Here is a 12,963-nt window from a genome sequence, read left to right as displayed (position 1 = left end):
TATTTAGTCTTTGTGACTGATATGGTTTGACTGTGTCTCCATGCAAATCTCACCCTGAATTGTATCTCTCAGAATTCCCACGTGTGGTGGGAGGGACCCAGGGGGAGGTAATTGAATCATTGGGGCCAGTCTTTCCCATCCTATTCTCATGATAGTGAGTAAGTCTCTCAAAATCTGATGGGTTTATCAGGGGTTTCTGCTTTTGCTTCTTCCTCATTTTTTTCTCGCAGCCACCATGTAAGAAGTGCCTTTCATCTCCCACCATGATTCTGAGGCCTTCCCAGCCATGTGGAACTGTAAGTCCATTTAAACCTCTTTTTCGTCCTAGTCTTAGGAATGTCTTTATCATCAGTGTGAAAATGGACTAATAGTGAATCAGGGTCCCACAAGTATCATCTTTAATCTTTCTCTGAAAGCTGAATTGTATTTGAAGTGGAGAGAGGAGAAAGAGGTTGTTTTAGGAATGAGCTCTTTTATTTTGACCCCTAGTAATTACTGGCAGGTAAATCCTTAGAAGCACTGAAAAAGGTAGTGGTACATAAGGGCAAGTTAGAAGTTGTGAAGTGTGTTCTCTTGCTTGGTAGGAAGAAAGACAACTGGGTCATACATAAGAGATTGTGGCACTGAACAGGGGAGTTGGTAAGCCACTCCTCGGGACCTCAAGACTAAAGTGCACAGGGCTAACCAAACTGACAGGAAAGTATGTTTGTGGCTTGCACAAGGTGAAAGCCCCAGTTACCCACAGCTATTTGCTTAATGGTGTCTATATCCTCACATCCTGCACTGCCAAAATCCACAGAACAATCAAAGGTGAGGAAGGAAGGTCCTTGATTCCTTCACATTGGAAGAGATTTAAAACTAGGATTCCACATTAGATACATGCATGCATTTTTCCCTAGAACATCAGTATTTATGGTAGTGGGTTCTCTATGAAGGATTGGCTACCAACACTTATTTAATACCTGAGTGTGTGAGCATCTCCTTAGTAATACTATTGGTACTCTTTTTCAGAGGTATAATAGGGTAAATAAATTTTTCTAGAATGTCTTAGGAACCCAAAACCTTAAAATTTGTCAGCCATTCTCATTACTTGACATTGATAAATTGCTCTATAGCTTTAATTTGAATGATTGAATGATAGCACATCTTGTTGCTTCCCTGTAGGGACCAAAATTTCCAGGAAGTCTTTTAAAACTGATTCTCTGTTTGATATGTTTTCTTCATTGGCCAATTCTTGTTTTTTTTTTTTTCTTCTTTTGCAATTTTGGAAGATTTTTTTTTCTGCATCTGGAAGATGCTGAGAAAGTATTGATTCACCATATGAAATCAGACTTACATGGGAAAATTTCACCTCTGTCACCCACCCGTTCCACTCTGGAGCTCCCCATCTCCGTCAAGCCACAGCAACAACTCTTAGTGACGTTTCCCAGCCAGCAGGCATCAGGAGAGCCAGAGTGGTTTTTCTCATATTTAATGCTTTCAGACCAGTCACAGCTGGCTGCTCCTGCAAGTGCCTATCTCTCATCAGAGATGCTGAAGCTCCTCTCTGAGTCCCTCAATCCTCCCCTCTGTCCAGAGATTAAAGACAAAGTCCTGGCACAGAAGGGAGCCTTTGGTACCCTGCTTTAGCACTGTGACCCCATCACCTTTGGGGATTGGTCAGGCTGATGTCATACTAGTTGTTAATTTTTTTTTTTTTTTTTTTTTTTGAGACAGAGTTTCACTCTTGTTGCCCAGGCTGGAGTGCAATGGAGCAATCTTGGCTCACCACAACCTCCGCCTCCCGGGTTCAAGCGATTCTCCTGCCTCAGCCTCCTGAGTAGCTGGGATTACAGGCATGCACCACCACACCCAGTTAATTTTGTATTTTTAGTAGAGATGGGGTTTATCCATATTGGTGAGGCTGGTCTCGAACTCCTGACGTCACGTGGTCCGCCCGCCGCAGTCTCCCAAAGTGCTAGGATTACAGGCGTGAGCCACCACACCTGGCCAGTTGTTAAATATTTTTAATATTCTCTCTTCAGTAACCTTAAAACCAGTGAAAAAAATTTTACGTTTGACCTTACAGTGGCATTTGACCTTTGACCTTTCAATCCTTTCACCTTTACTTTTGACCTTTCAATCCTTTCATCTTATCGAGACATTCTCTTTCATTCATTTCTGTAGTATTCTCTGTTCTTTCTCTCTTCTAGCCCTGCCTCGGTTTCCTTCATGGGTCCATCCTCTCCTCCCAGACATTGCACATTGGCTTTCCTCAGTCCTGGGCCCTCTTCTCTTCTCACTCAAATGCTTATTTTAAGTCATTTTTTTCACACCCACAGTTTTATTTACACCTGCAAACAACAATTCACAAATTTGCACATCTGATTCAGACATCTTTACAGCCAATGATCTATTTCACATGTTCACATTTTGACATGCCCAGACTGAACTTATGACTCCTCCACTCCCTAAACATAGTCCTCCTACTCTCTGTCCATGAATGTGCCTCAACAGTCTGTTTAGTTTCTTAAACGTAGACCTTGGGAGTCATCTTCGCCACCCCTTTCTCTCTCATCTTCCATATCCAATTTACCACTGTCATACTAACTTCTCTTCCTAAATATTCTTCAAATCTGTCCACTTCTCCATATGTTCATTTCTAAAACTTTGGTCAAAGTTATCATCATTTATAATGTAGGATTCTGCAATAGTCAACTATCAATCACCCTGTATCCTTTTTCCTCTCTCGAATCTCTTCACCAACCCAGAGCTAGAAGAGAACTTTTCATGTGCAGATATGTATTAGTCTGTTCTCACACTGCTGATAAAGACATACTTGAGACTTGGTAAATTACAAAGAAAAAGAGGTTTAATGGACTCATGTTCTACGTGGCTGGGGAGGCCTTCACAATCATGATAGAAGGCAAATGAGGTGCAAAGTCACATGGTGGCAGGCAAGAGAGAGCATGTGTAGGGGACCTCCCCTTTATAAAACCATCAGATCTCATGAGACTTATTCACTATCAGGAGAACAGCATGGGAAAGACCCACCCCTCATGATTCAATTACCTCCCACTGAGTCCCTCCCATGACATGTGGGAATTATGGGAGCTACAATTCAAGATGAAATTTGCATGGGGACAGAGCCAAACCATATCAAAATCTCATATTGTTACCCTACTTTAAACACTTGAAAGGCTTCCCATTTCTCTCAGGATAAGGACCAAATTTCTTCACATAAATTACATGACTAAGTGTTGTTTGCTCCTCCAGGCACGCCTGGTAGGAGGCTCACTCTTGCTTTAGGTAGAATGGCCACACTGAGTTTGCCTCTCCCTCTCCCATTCCTGCCCCACACATCCTTCAGATTTCAGCTCAAGTGCTGAATACTTTAAGTATGCCTTTTCTTATACCCGGTGCAGGTGAGAGCACTGTTCATGTAAGGAACCACTTCTTGGCAGCACCAAGCAGAGTTATAATTTTACATTTATCTGTGTGAGGCTTTGTTTAGTGCCTATTCTCTCACTTGTCTATAAGCTCCATGAAGGTTGGGGACTGTGTCTTTGTGTGTGTGTGTTACTGTTTCCTTGGTTTATTCTTGTATTTCCAGTGTGCTCTCTGACACCTCTAAGGTGCTCACTAACTTTCTATTAAATCATTAATAAATATTTACTAACGTGTTTTTTTTCTTCCTCTGTTAAATAAGCTCTCTGGATTATTTTTAGTAAACATCCACATTTTATTCAGGCCTTGATAATTATGAGGTATTTTTTCCTCATGTGTGCATATTTTTGTCCTTGAATGTGAGAAATAGATGACAGGCTTAGTTCTCATTCTGTTTTGTATCATTTGGAATCCCTTCCACATGGAGGGCCTATTAACTTCAAAGGAAGCTCTGCACATGGAAAAGAGACACAGGAAAAAAGTGAAAAAAACTAGAGCCCTGATTTTCATCATGGTTAATGGCCTGGATCTTATAGTGGTTTAGGTGAGTAAACTCTGAGAATAAACAGCTCACTCTTAGTGAACTCTTAGAAATAACTGTACATGTGGCAGAAACAATGCATGTGCAGGCATTTGAGCAAATTCTGGGAAGCAATAAGAAGAGAAAAAAATCTTTAGAAATAATTTTAAGAATCAAGATAGTGCAGAAGCCTAGTAACCCACCAGAGGCATAAAAAATGCCCTCATTATGTGAGCATGGGCTAATGTTTTGGAAGCGAAGCTCAGTGAGAAGAGGTTTCTGGTGCTTTTGCAGGGCAGAATGAGTAGACGATGATGAAGGCACTGTAGACATAGTCATTGTAGATTTGGGAAGTCCAGAAAAAAGTGAGAAAGGGACTCCTTCAGTTGCATGATGAAGTTCTTTTGTGAAACAGTAACTTGGAGTTCTCTTTAATTTATAAAATCTTTGTTAGTTGGTTACAATTTAAACTTACGCCTGTGTTATTAGGTAGGGGTTGGGATTTACAGAGGAACCAGGGAAACAGAAAGTTATTAATTTTTTGGCAGCTGTATTTTAAAAAGCGGGGGTTTGATATGAATATTAAATATTGGTTCCTTATTTTCAATCAGTTTTTATTGAACACTATTAATGTTTTCAGTCAATCCAGTCAGTTCCTTATTTAAAACAGTCAGACTTCTTTCATCACAGTGATTTCCCATATACTACTTCAGAATGCTTTCTTTTTGTGTTGTGCTGTTAGGTTATTTCACTACTAGGTTGCTTATAATCTGTTTCAGTTTTTTCCAACATGCTGTGTTCATTATACATTAAAGGGAATCTCAAGAAATTGCCTCTTTTAAACAAGCAATAATGTGATGCCAACTTACTTTTTTAATAACATGAGTATTATAGGAAAACAGGAAAAATACAGGGAAATGGAAGGAGGAAATAAATAGAACTTTGTGTTTTACCGTCAAGTTTCAATCATAGGTAACATTTTGATATATATTACAATTTTTTCCCTGTCCTTACAATAACAAATATAACTGAAATAATAGCATACATATAATACTAATAGGTATTAGTCTAAATCCTTTACATATATTAACTCATATGATTCTCATAACAACTCTACATTATAGGTATTATTATTATTCCATGTTACCTATGAAGAAATTGAAGCAAAGGGAGTTTGTTCCCTTTAACTGACCCAGTGTCACCCAGGCAGCAACTATTGAAACCAGGAGCCAATCCCAGATAGTCTGACTCTAGGGTCCTGCCCACTATTAGCACACCCTGGCAAAAATATTTTTCTCACATCATGTACTAGGCATTTTTGTTTAGCTTAATTTAACATCAGAGGATTATGCCACAACCTGTTAATCAGTTTCCTGTTAGGAAAATGGGTTGCTTCCAATTGCTTGTCATTAGATGCCATACTGTAGCCAACATCCTTGTATGTGTGTGCGTTAAGGGTGGGGGCTCTGAAATCAGTCCACTAGAGAGGTTTTGTTTTATTCAACTGCTGAATCCTCTAAGCGTGCTCTGCAAATTGGAGTAAAATGGCAAACAGTGCGGAAGCTCCTACAAGGAAGACCTGTTTATTACAAACATGGATTTGTCGGTTAAATAGAAGTACAATCTCATTTTCCTCGCCTATCAGGGAGGAAAATGTTCCTTCCCTCATAGAATTATTATGTGGATTAAAAGAAATAATGTGTGTGAAGCTCTTAGCATAGTGCTTGGCACCGAGTAATATTTAGTAAATGTTAGCCATTGTTACTATTCCTGAATTTCTAAAAATGGAGTCAAATTATTATATTCTTTGCCTATTTTAGATACTTAGGAAACTCTCGTTTCCTAGAAGGTTAAAACCAGGAAGTAACATCCAAATGTAAAAAAGTCACTTAGCCAATTCATTCGTATTAGTAACAATTGATTTTGTAGAGTCTTGTAGAGTCTTGAAAACAAAGAAAAACAATCTTTCATCAAATATTTTATTATTTTGTGTCTCAATTTCACTATTCTTTAAATCCCTTCATATATACTTCATCTTATTTTCTTGTTTTCACAACTTCTTTATCCCTGTCATAGCATTAGTTCATCAGATGTGAAAATCTATTTTCTACCATACAGCTGGCCACTTACAAGTCACACCTGGGCATATTTGTGGTGGCCCTCACTTGTGTTTCTGGGGCCAGGGCACCTGGCACAGTGCCTGATCCATCATAGGCATTCAGGAAATACTGGATGACTGACTGATAAGTGTCTTAGGTGAGAGAGACTTTTGAACACTTTCCTGAATTGAACTTGTCCCTGAAAACTGCAGGCATGACCCCCTTCCTTCCACTGTTAGAGCATACACCCTCTGTGGGCAGGCGAGTTCCCTTGATGAATGGGGGCAAGAATGGCAGAAAGATAGGCCCAGGACTACAATTCCCTGTTTGTCCATCCAGATCAATGTGAGAAGTCACTTTACTCCTCCTGGGGAGGACTGAGTGAGGAAACAACAAGAGTGCCTCTCCATTCCTCAACCCTCAGTGGTATTGCTCCATCTTCTCCCACCTTTTATTCCATTGAGTTTAATCCTTATTCTGGTGGCCAACCAGGGCTGTGGCTATCCCTCTTTGAGGTAAGAAGTCAAAGCTCTATCAGTTCTGCTTCTACCTTCTTGATATCACTCCCCCAAAGCTAATCATGGCTCCTATGGGCATCCTCTTAGCACCACTAGTGGACAGAAGGTTCTGAAAGGGGTCAAAGCAGTGCATTTGTAGAGTCCACTTCAAGGCCAGCCTATGTACAAGGTTACATGTTTGCTCCTTATTTCTTGTTTCAAATTACGTTCAGACATGCTGTTTCTATAGCTTATCAGAAATTCTGCAATGATCAAATGAAATAATTAATATACATTAATAATAAAATATCAACAAACTAGACATGGGAATTTTGTGAGCCCCCTCCTCAATGTGAATATGAATCCTCTCCTACTGTGAAGTTCCTAGATACAAAAGTTCAAGAATTACATTCCCAAAGGTGTTTTTAAGAAGTTAGCTTTGCCACCATGCATTTACCGTCAAGGGGGAAAGCCATCTATGTGCATACTCTTGGAGAAGGACACTTGAAACATGGCTGTCTATTGCAAAATTCAGGAATTTGCAGGGACCACAGCTCCAGTTACCCACCAGGATATTTTTCAGTTGCCTTCCTTTTCCATACAGCAAATCAAAACCTCCTAATTTTTACTTTCCTTTTTCCTTTGCATTTCTCCTCCTGCCTCCTGTTACAAAATTTACTGGTCTAAGAAGCCTAGGCTTCCTGAGGAGACATTCTCCCCTCTATCTCATTAATCCAGAGCCAGCTGGAAAGCGTGTGCTTAGGAGAAGAGTGAGTGGGGTGGGAGAGACCCTTAAGTCTGTAAATAAGCCACACCAGTTAAGGTTAGCTTTCCACAGTTCCCTTCTTGCCCTGGCCCAGAGCACAGAATGGCACTGATGGCAGCTGATCTAACCCTTCCTTCCTAGGCCTGGCTCTAACAGGTTAACACTAGAACCTATAGAGTGCATTGTGGTATGTACAGACCTCAGCTACCTTATAGTATAAAATTAGGAAATTTAGTTCACCTCTCGAGGCCTGCCAGGCCTGTAAATGGGAAGACTCTGTTCCCTATAGTTAAATCCCTGTCTCAGGCATGCCTTAGAAACGAGTCTGCTAGCCAAATTCAAGGACAAGTAACCTGTATCCTGAGGATGCCTGTGCTCGCAAAGGTAGATCTTTCCTAACCAACTGGGTGACTGGACTGTCCATTGCCTTCGAGGAGCCCATGCAGCTCCCCAGCATTTGGCCAGGTAGGCTCCAAGGTATGTGAACTACCTTTATAGAAGCAGCTGCTTATCTACTGAGAAAGCCTAGGTATAAGCTTTTGTAATCTACCAAGATCAAACTATCTAACGGTGCATGGATTATAACCTTTATCTAGGCTGCAGCAGTTAAAAAAAAAGACAGCTGCATAGCTGAAAAAAACTTGCATGGTTGACCATAAGTGAGATCAAGGTCAAACCCCCTGCTCACAGGGTTCAAGACCTTGGCCACACTAGAAGTCTTCCACATGTACTTTTGTCTTCCCATGATTTTATTCCTTGTCTCTGTATTGATTTTATGATCCAGTATGTCAGCCAGATGTTGGGGTCTGAACTTACCCGTAACATACAGGTTTTGCTGACCTTGACAAAATCTGTTTTCTCATAGCATGGAGGAAACTAACAGAACACATATTCTCTTAGGGTAGGCTAATCACCAAGAGAAGAGGCTGGGCTGTTCCACTCTTCCCATTGCTAGTCTTGCAGTTGCTTTCAAAGTTTTCCTATTTGGCAAAAGAAGCTTGGGTGATATTTATGGGCAATAAATTTAAAAAAAACAGTTTGTCTCCTGCTGAACAAATGAGAACATGCCCTTTTAGCCCTCAAGGTCCTTTCTAGTCATGTAATTATGGGTTTGCTTGTTCTTGTTTACTCAAATACTCAAAACAGAATTTGATGTTCAAATACTAAGAAGATGTAAGTGGCTGTTGTAGTGAACATTAATAGATTTATTTTGGTAGTTTTAAATTTGAATATAAAATTAACATTTTATATTTTCTCTTTCTCTGTGAAGGGCTTCTACCACTAATCCTATTTGTCTTGGCATTCTTTTCAAATTTTATTTAGTCGTTGACTTCTGTTCCCACTTACTTTCCTTTTTATTAATTTCCCCTTATTGGTCTTACTCCTTGTGGTCTGACCATTTTTCCTGAATGTCTGCCTTTTCTTATCTCATTCCATTGTTTTACTTTGATTTTGCAGCTTCTCTCCTTCAATTCCTTAGTGAAAAGTGCATTAGGAATTGTTCTTTCTAAAATCCTATTTTGAGCCGATTGTTATCAGAAAAACAAGTCCATTTGTGGCAAATGTGCTTCCTTTATTGTAAAAGAAAGGGCTGGGATTGGATTACTGCTTCTTAACCTTTTTATGATGGCAGCTTAATTGCTGACAGCATCCAGTGCTGAACTCACTTCCATGGGTACCTGGTAAGAGATGTGGGTCATGTTTCTTCACAACATGGCATCTGTAATCTTCTTTTTCCGTTCAAATTAGAAAGCATATTGCATTGCAAGTGATATAATGTCATAGGGATAATCTTAAATATATTCTAATTATTTGTATGTCCATTCTTTGAAAATTTTAATTGTTATTAGTAACATAATTGTCCTGTAGCTCAGTTGACTAAATCCACTGGACTAAATGATGTTTAATAAATATCCTTTTCAGCTACAACATTAAATGCTTCTAGAAATAGTGGTGCATCTTTGAGGAATGAATCTAATGGTGCCAGTAAGATCAGGCAATTTATTTAGCATCACATCAGCTTAAACTCTGAAAACTCCATTCTTGTCTTTGTTTACACGGTACCTGCTTTTTTTTTTTTTTTTTTTTGACTTCATTGGACTCTTATTCCTTTTATCTTCTCATTTTCTACCTCTCCAGTGGCACCTCCTGACCTTATTTCTCTGCTTGACCTAGATTGAATGGATGATCACCTGAATTACTCTCTTGCCTAAAACCTTCAACATCATTACACTTCTGTACTTAGGTCACCCGGATTCAGAAACTCAGAACCCTGGATCAATTCCCATTTATCATCTTATTTTCTACATCAGGTGTGCAAAGTGCTGCTGGAAAAGAGAACACAACTACGCTGATTGTGTCCCTGCAAGTTTGTTCTTTGTTCTCAGCTTTCAGCCATTTAAGAAAATGAATTCTAGTTGTACCCACTCTCACTCAACTACTGGTTGCCTCAATATCACTACCTTCAAGCCTCCCTTCCAACTTCATACTGTCACTCTCCCAGATAATTTTGTCTGCTTTGTCAACAGAAATGGAAAGATCAAATATAACCTTCCTAAACCTCCTACTCTGCTCCTCGCGAAGGACTTACGTCCACCCTTACTCTCTCAACCTCCTCGGCCTCACAAGATGAGGCAGCTTTATTCCTGTTCAAGGCTAGACCCTTCTCTTTGCTGTTCATGTTATCCACTCCTATCTTTGTCCTTGTATCCTCTTTATTGTATCGCCAACCTCTTACTCTCTACTACTACTACTTCTTCTTCTTCTTCTTCTTCTTCTTCTTCTTCTTATTATTATTATTATTATTATTATTATTGAGGCAGAGTCTCTCTCTGTTGCCCAGGCGGGAGTACAGTGGTGCGATCTTGGCTCACTGCAACCTCTGCCTCCTGTGTTCGAGTGATTCTCCTACGTCAGCCTCCCGAGTAGCTTGGGACTACAGGCACCCGCCACCATGCTGGGCTAATTTTTTGTATTTTTTGTAGAAATAGGGTTTCACCATGTTATCCAGGATGGTCTCGATCCCCTGACCTCGTGATACACCCACCTCAGCCTCCCAAAGTGCTAGGATTACAGGTGTCAGCACCATGCTCGGCCCTCTCTACTAATTATGAATCAATAAATGTGCTCAATTGTTGCCCATGCTAAAGAAAGAAAGAAAGGAAAGAGAGAAAGAAAGAAACCTAAAACCAAACAGCTATCACTACCATCACCTCCTTTGACCCTGTGACCTATTCTGGTTTTAACGGTCTTCCACCTTCCTCTGGGAAGAGCTCTCTCCAGTCACTGTCTCCATTTCTTGTTTCCCGTTCACTTTTCAACCCAAAGAACTCTGACTCCTTGTCCCACCACCACACTGGCATAGCTAAAGACACTGTGATGTCTGCATTGTACTGTCATATCCCTTTCTTGCTGAATTTGACACTTCCAACCTCACACTCCTTGAAATTCACCTTGGCTTTGGCTTCCACGATCTTATTGCTTTTGTTTCTCTGACATTCCTTTACAGACTCTTGTGACTACCTCTGAAATGTTGATATTTCCCCGAGGATTCCATCTTGAACCACTGCTATTTTGCTTGGAGTTTTACCGCTACCAGTGTTTGTGCTGAGGACTTGCAAGTTTATACCTCCATCCTAATCTCTTCCTTTTGCTTCAGAGGTCAGATCACACTCCATCTGTGTTTCCTACAGCTACCTCAAAGTCAGCATAGCCTTTGCTGAATTTGTCAACTCCTCCACTTTCCCAAACTGGGTCTTCTTCCTCTATTCCTTCTGAATTTTAGAATGGTTGGTTTTAAAAGTTGGTAGCTGCGATAGTTTCAGAATCATTCTAAAACAGCACACAGTTCAATAAAAATATAATGTAAGCTACATATGTAATTAAAAAATTTCTGGTAGCCACATTAAAAAACAAAAGGAAACAGATGAAATTAATTTTTACAATAAATTTTATTTAGCCCAATATATGTAAAATACATTTTGACATGCAATAATTGTTTTAAATTAATGAGATATTTGACATTATTTTTTGTATTAAGTTTTCAAAATTCAGTGTTTATTTGAACACTTATGGCACATCTTAATGGAAACTAGTCAATAGGGCTCAACCACCATATGTGGTTAGTGGCTACCGGCTACACTATCACCTACTTCAGTCTTTCCCCCTCACTAATCCCACTCTCATTCACTCATAAATCCTGTTGATTTTACCTCCTAGATATTTCTTCAGTAGGTTCATTTCCTTTTAACTTTATACATCATGGCTTTAATTCATATCCTGGCCATATTTCACTTGGATTATTGCAATGGCTTTTATAACCTAGTTTCTCTGTTCCAGGGAGCATGCAAGATCCATTGAAATGCAGGTACTATAGTAAGATATCTACTGATATGTAGTTTTAATGAGAAAATAAGAAAGCTCAGATTCATATTTAATATTTATTTATTATACATACTGATGCCAGCACCCTTCCTCTGCATCTCTGATAAAATGAAATAACTAGTATATTTTCATTGAGTGGTATGATTAGCATGCTACTTGTAAGCCCTGGTAGGGTGGGTAATGGTCTTAGTGTGAAATAATTTAACCAGCTCCTTCTTACTCAAAACTATTAAATAGATGTGATCATTTACTCTATGGAAAATAAAGTTTGATTGTATGTGTGCCTGCATGGGCTTCAAGCTTCATTGTGAATAAGAATCACCTTGGCAACATATTTAAATGTAGATTTTTGGGTTTCATATATATACATTCTCATTCATTTGGAATGGTAGGTGGCCCAGGAATCTGTATTTTTATAAAGTATTTGAATGATTATAATATAACTGGTAGAAACCATACTTATTTGTCTGTCTTCATGCTGCTGATAAAGACATACCTGAGACTGGGAAGAAAAAGAAAAAGAGGTTTAATGGACTTACAGTTCCACATGGCTGGGGAGGCCTCACAATCATGGTGGAAGGCAAAGAGGGGCAAGTCACGTCTTACATGGATGGCAGCAGACAAAAAGAGAGCTTGTGCAGGGAAACTTCCATTTTTATTCCATCAGATCTTGTGAGACTCATTTACTATCACGAGAACAGTGCAGGAAAGATCTGCCCCCATAATTCAGTTACCTCCCACCAGTTTCCTCCCACGACACATGGGAATTGTGGGAGTTAAAAGTTAAGATGAGATTTGGGTGGGGACATAGCTAAACTATATCACTATACTATACTATCACTATACTTTGAGTATTAGTCTGTTCTTTGTGAAGTAGAGAGTTAAAAAGCCGTGGAGAAAAGTGCATTAGCCCAGACTGGAGAGGGATGCTAAATGGGGTTATAAAAGCAACAGCACACTGAAATGGAAATTGGGCACCAAGGCAATGCTGAAACAGGGAATCAAGAGCGACAGGGGCTGGAAATATGGAGAGAGGCTTGGAAGGCGGTGATGAGAACCGTGGTCTATTCCATAATTTTCTCTGGGATTGGCCTTCCTTCTTCAACAGGAAAAGTTAATAGCAATATAAAAATGAAATCTGATTATTAGGGTATTTTCATCTTCCTTTAGTAGCTTACATTCATTAGTTTTTCAATAAGTAATTTTTAAACATTTCAGGATGTCAACATATTGAGGAATTTCAGTGTAGGACAGTTTTTGACCTTAGAACAA

General features: G+C 39.5%; 1 protein-coding gene across 13 annotated transcripts in view; it reads left to right on the top strand.

Moving 5' to 3' along the window:
- The window catches only part of DNM3 (dynamin 3), a 576,940-nt gene that overhangs the window by 275,374 nt on the left and 288,603 nt on the right, over positions 1-12,963 (top strand). The gene's annotated exons all lie outside the window — the stretch shown is intronic.

Source organism: Gorilla gorilla, chromosome 1, assembly GCF_029281585.2.
Source record: "Gorilla gorilla gorilla isolate KB3781 chromosome 1, NHGRI_mGorGor1-v2.1_pri, whole genome shotgun sequence".
NCBI classification, from domain to species: domain Eukaryota; kingdom Metazoa; phylum Chordata; class Mammalia; order Primates; family Hominidae; genus Gorilla; species Gorilla gorilla.
This window is presented reverse-complemented; position numbering and strand designations above follow the sequence as displayed.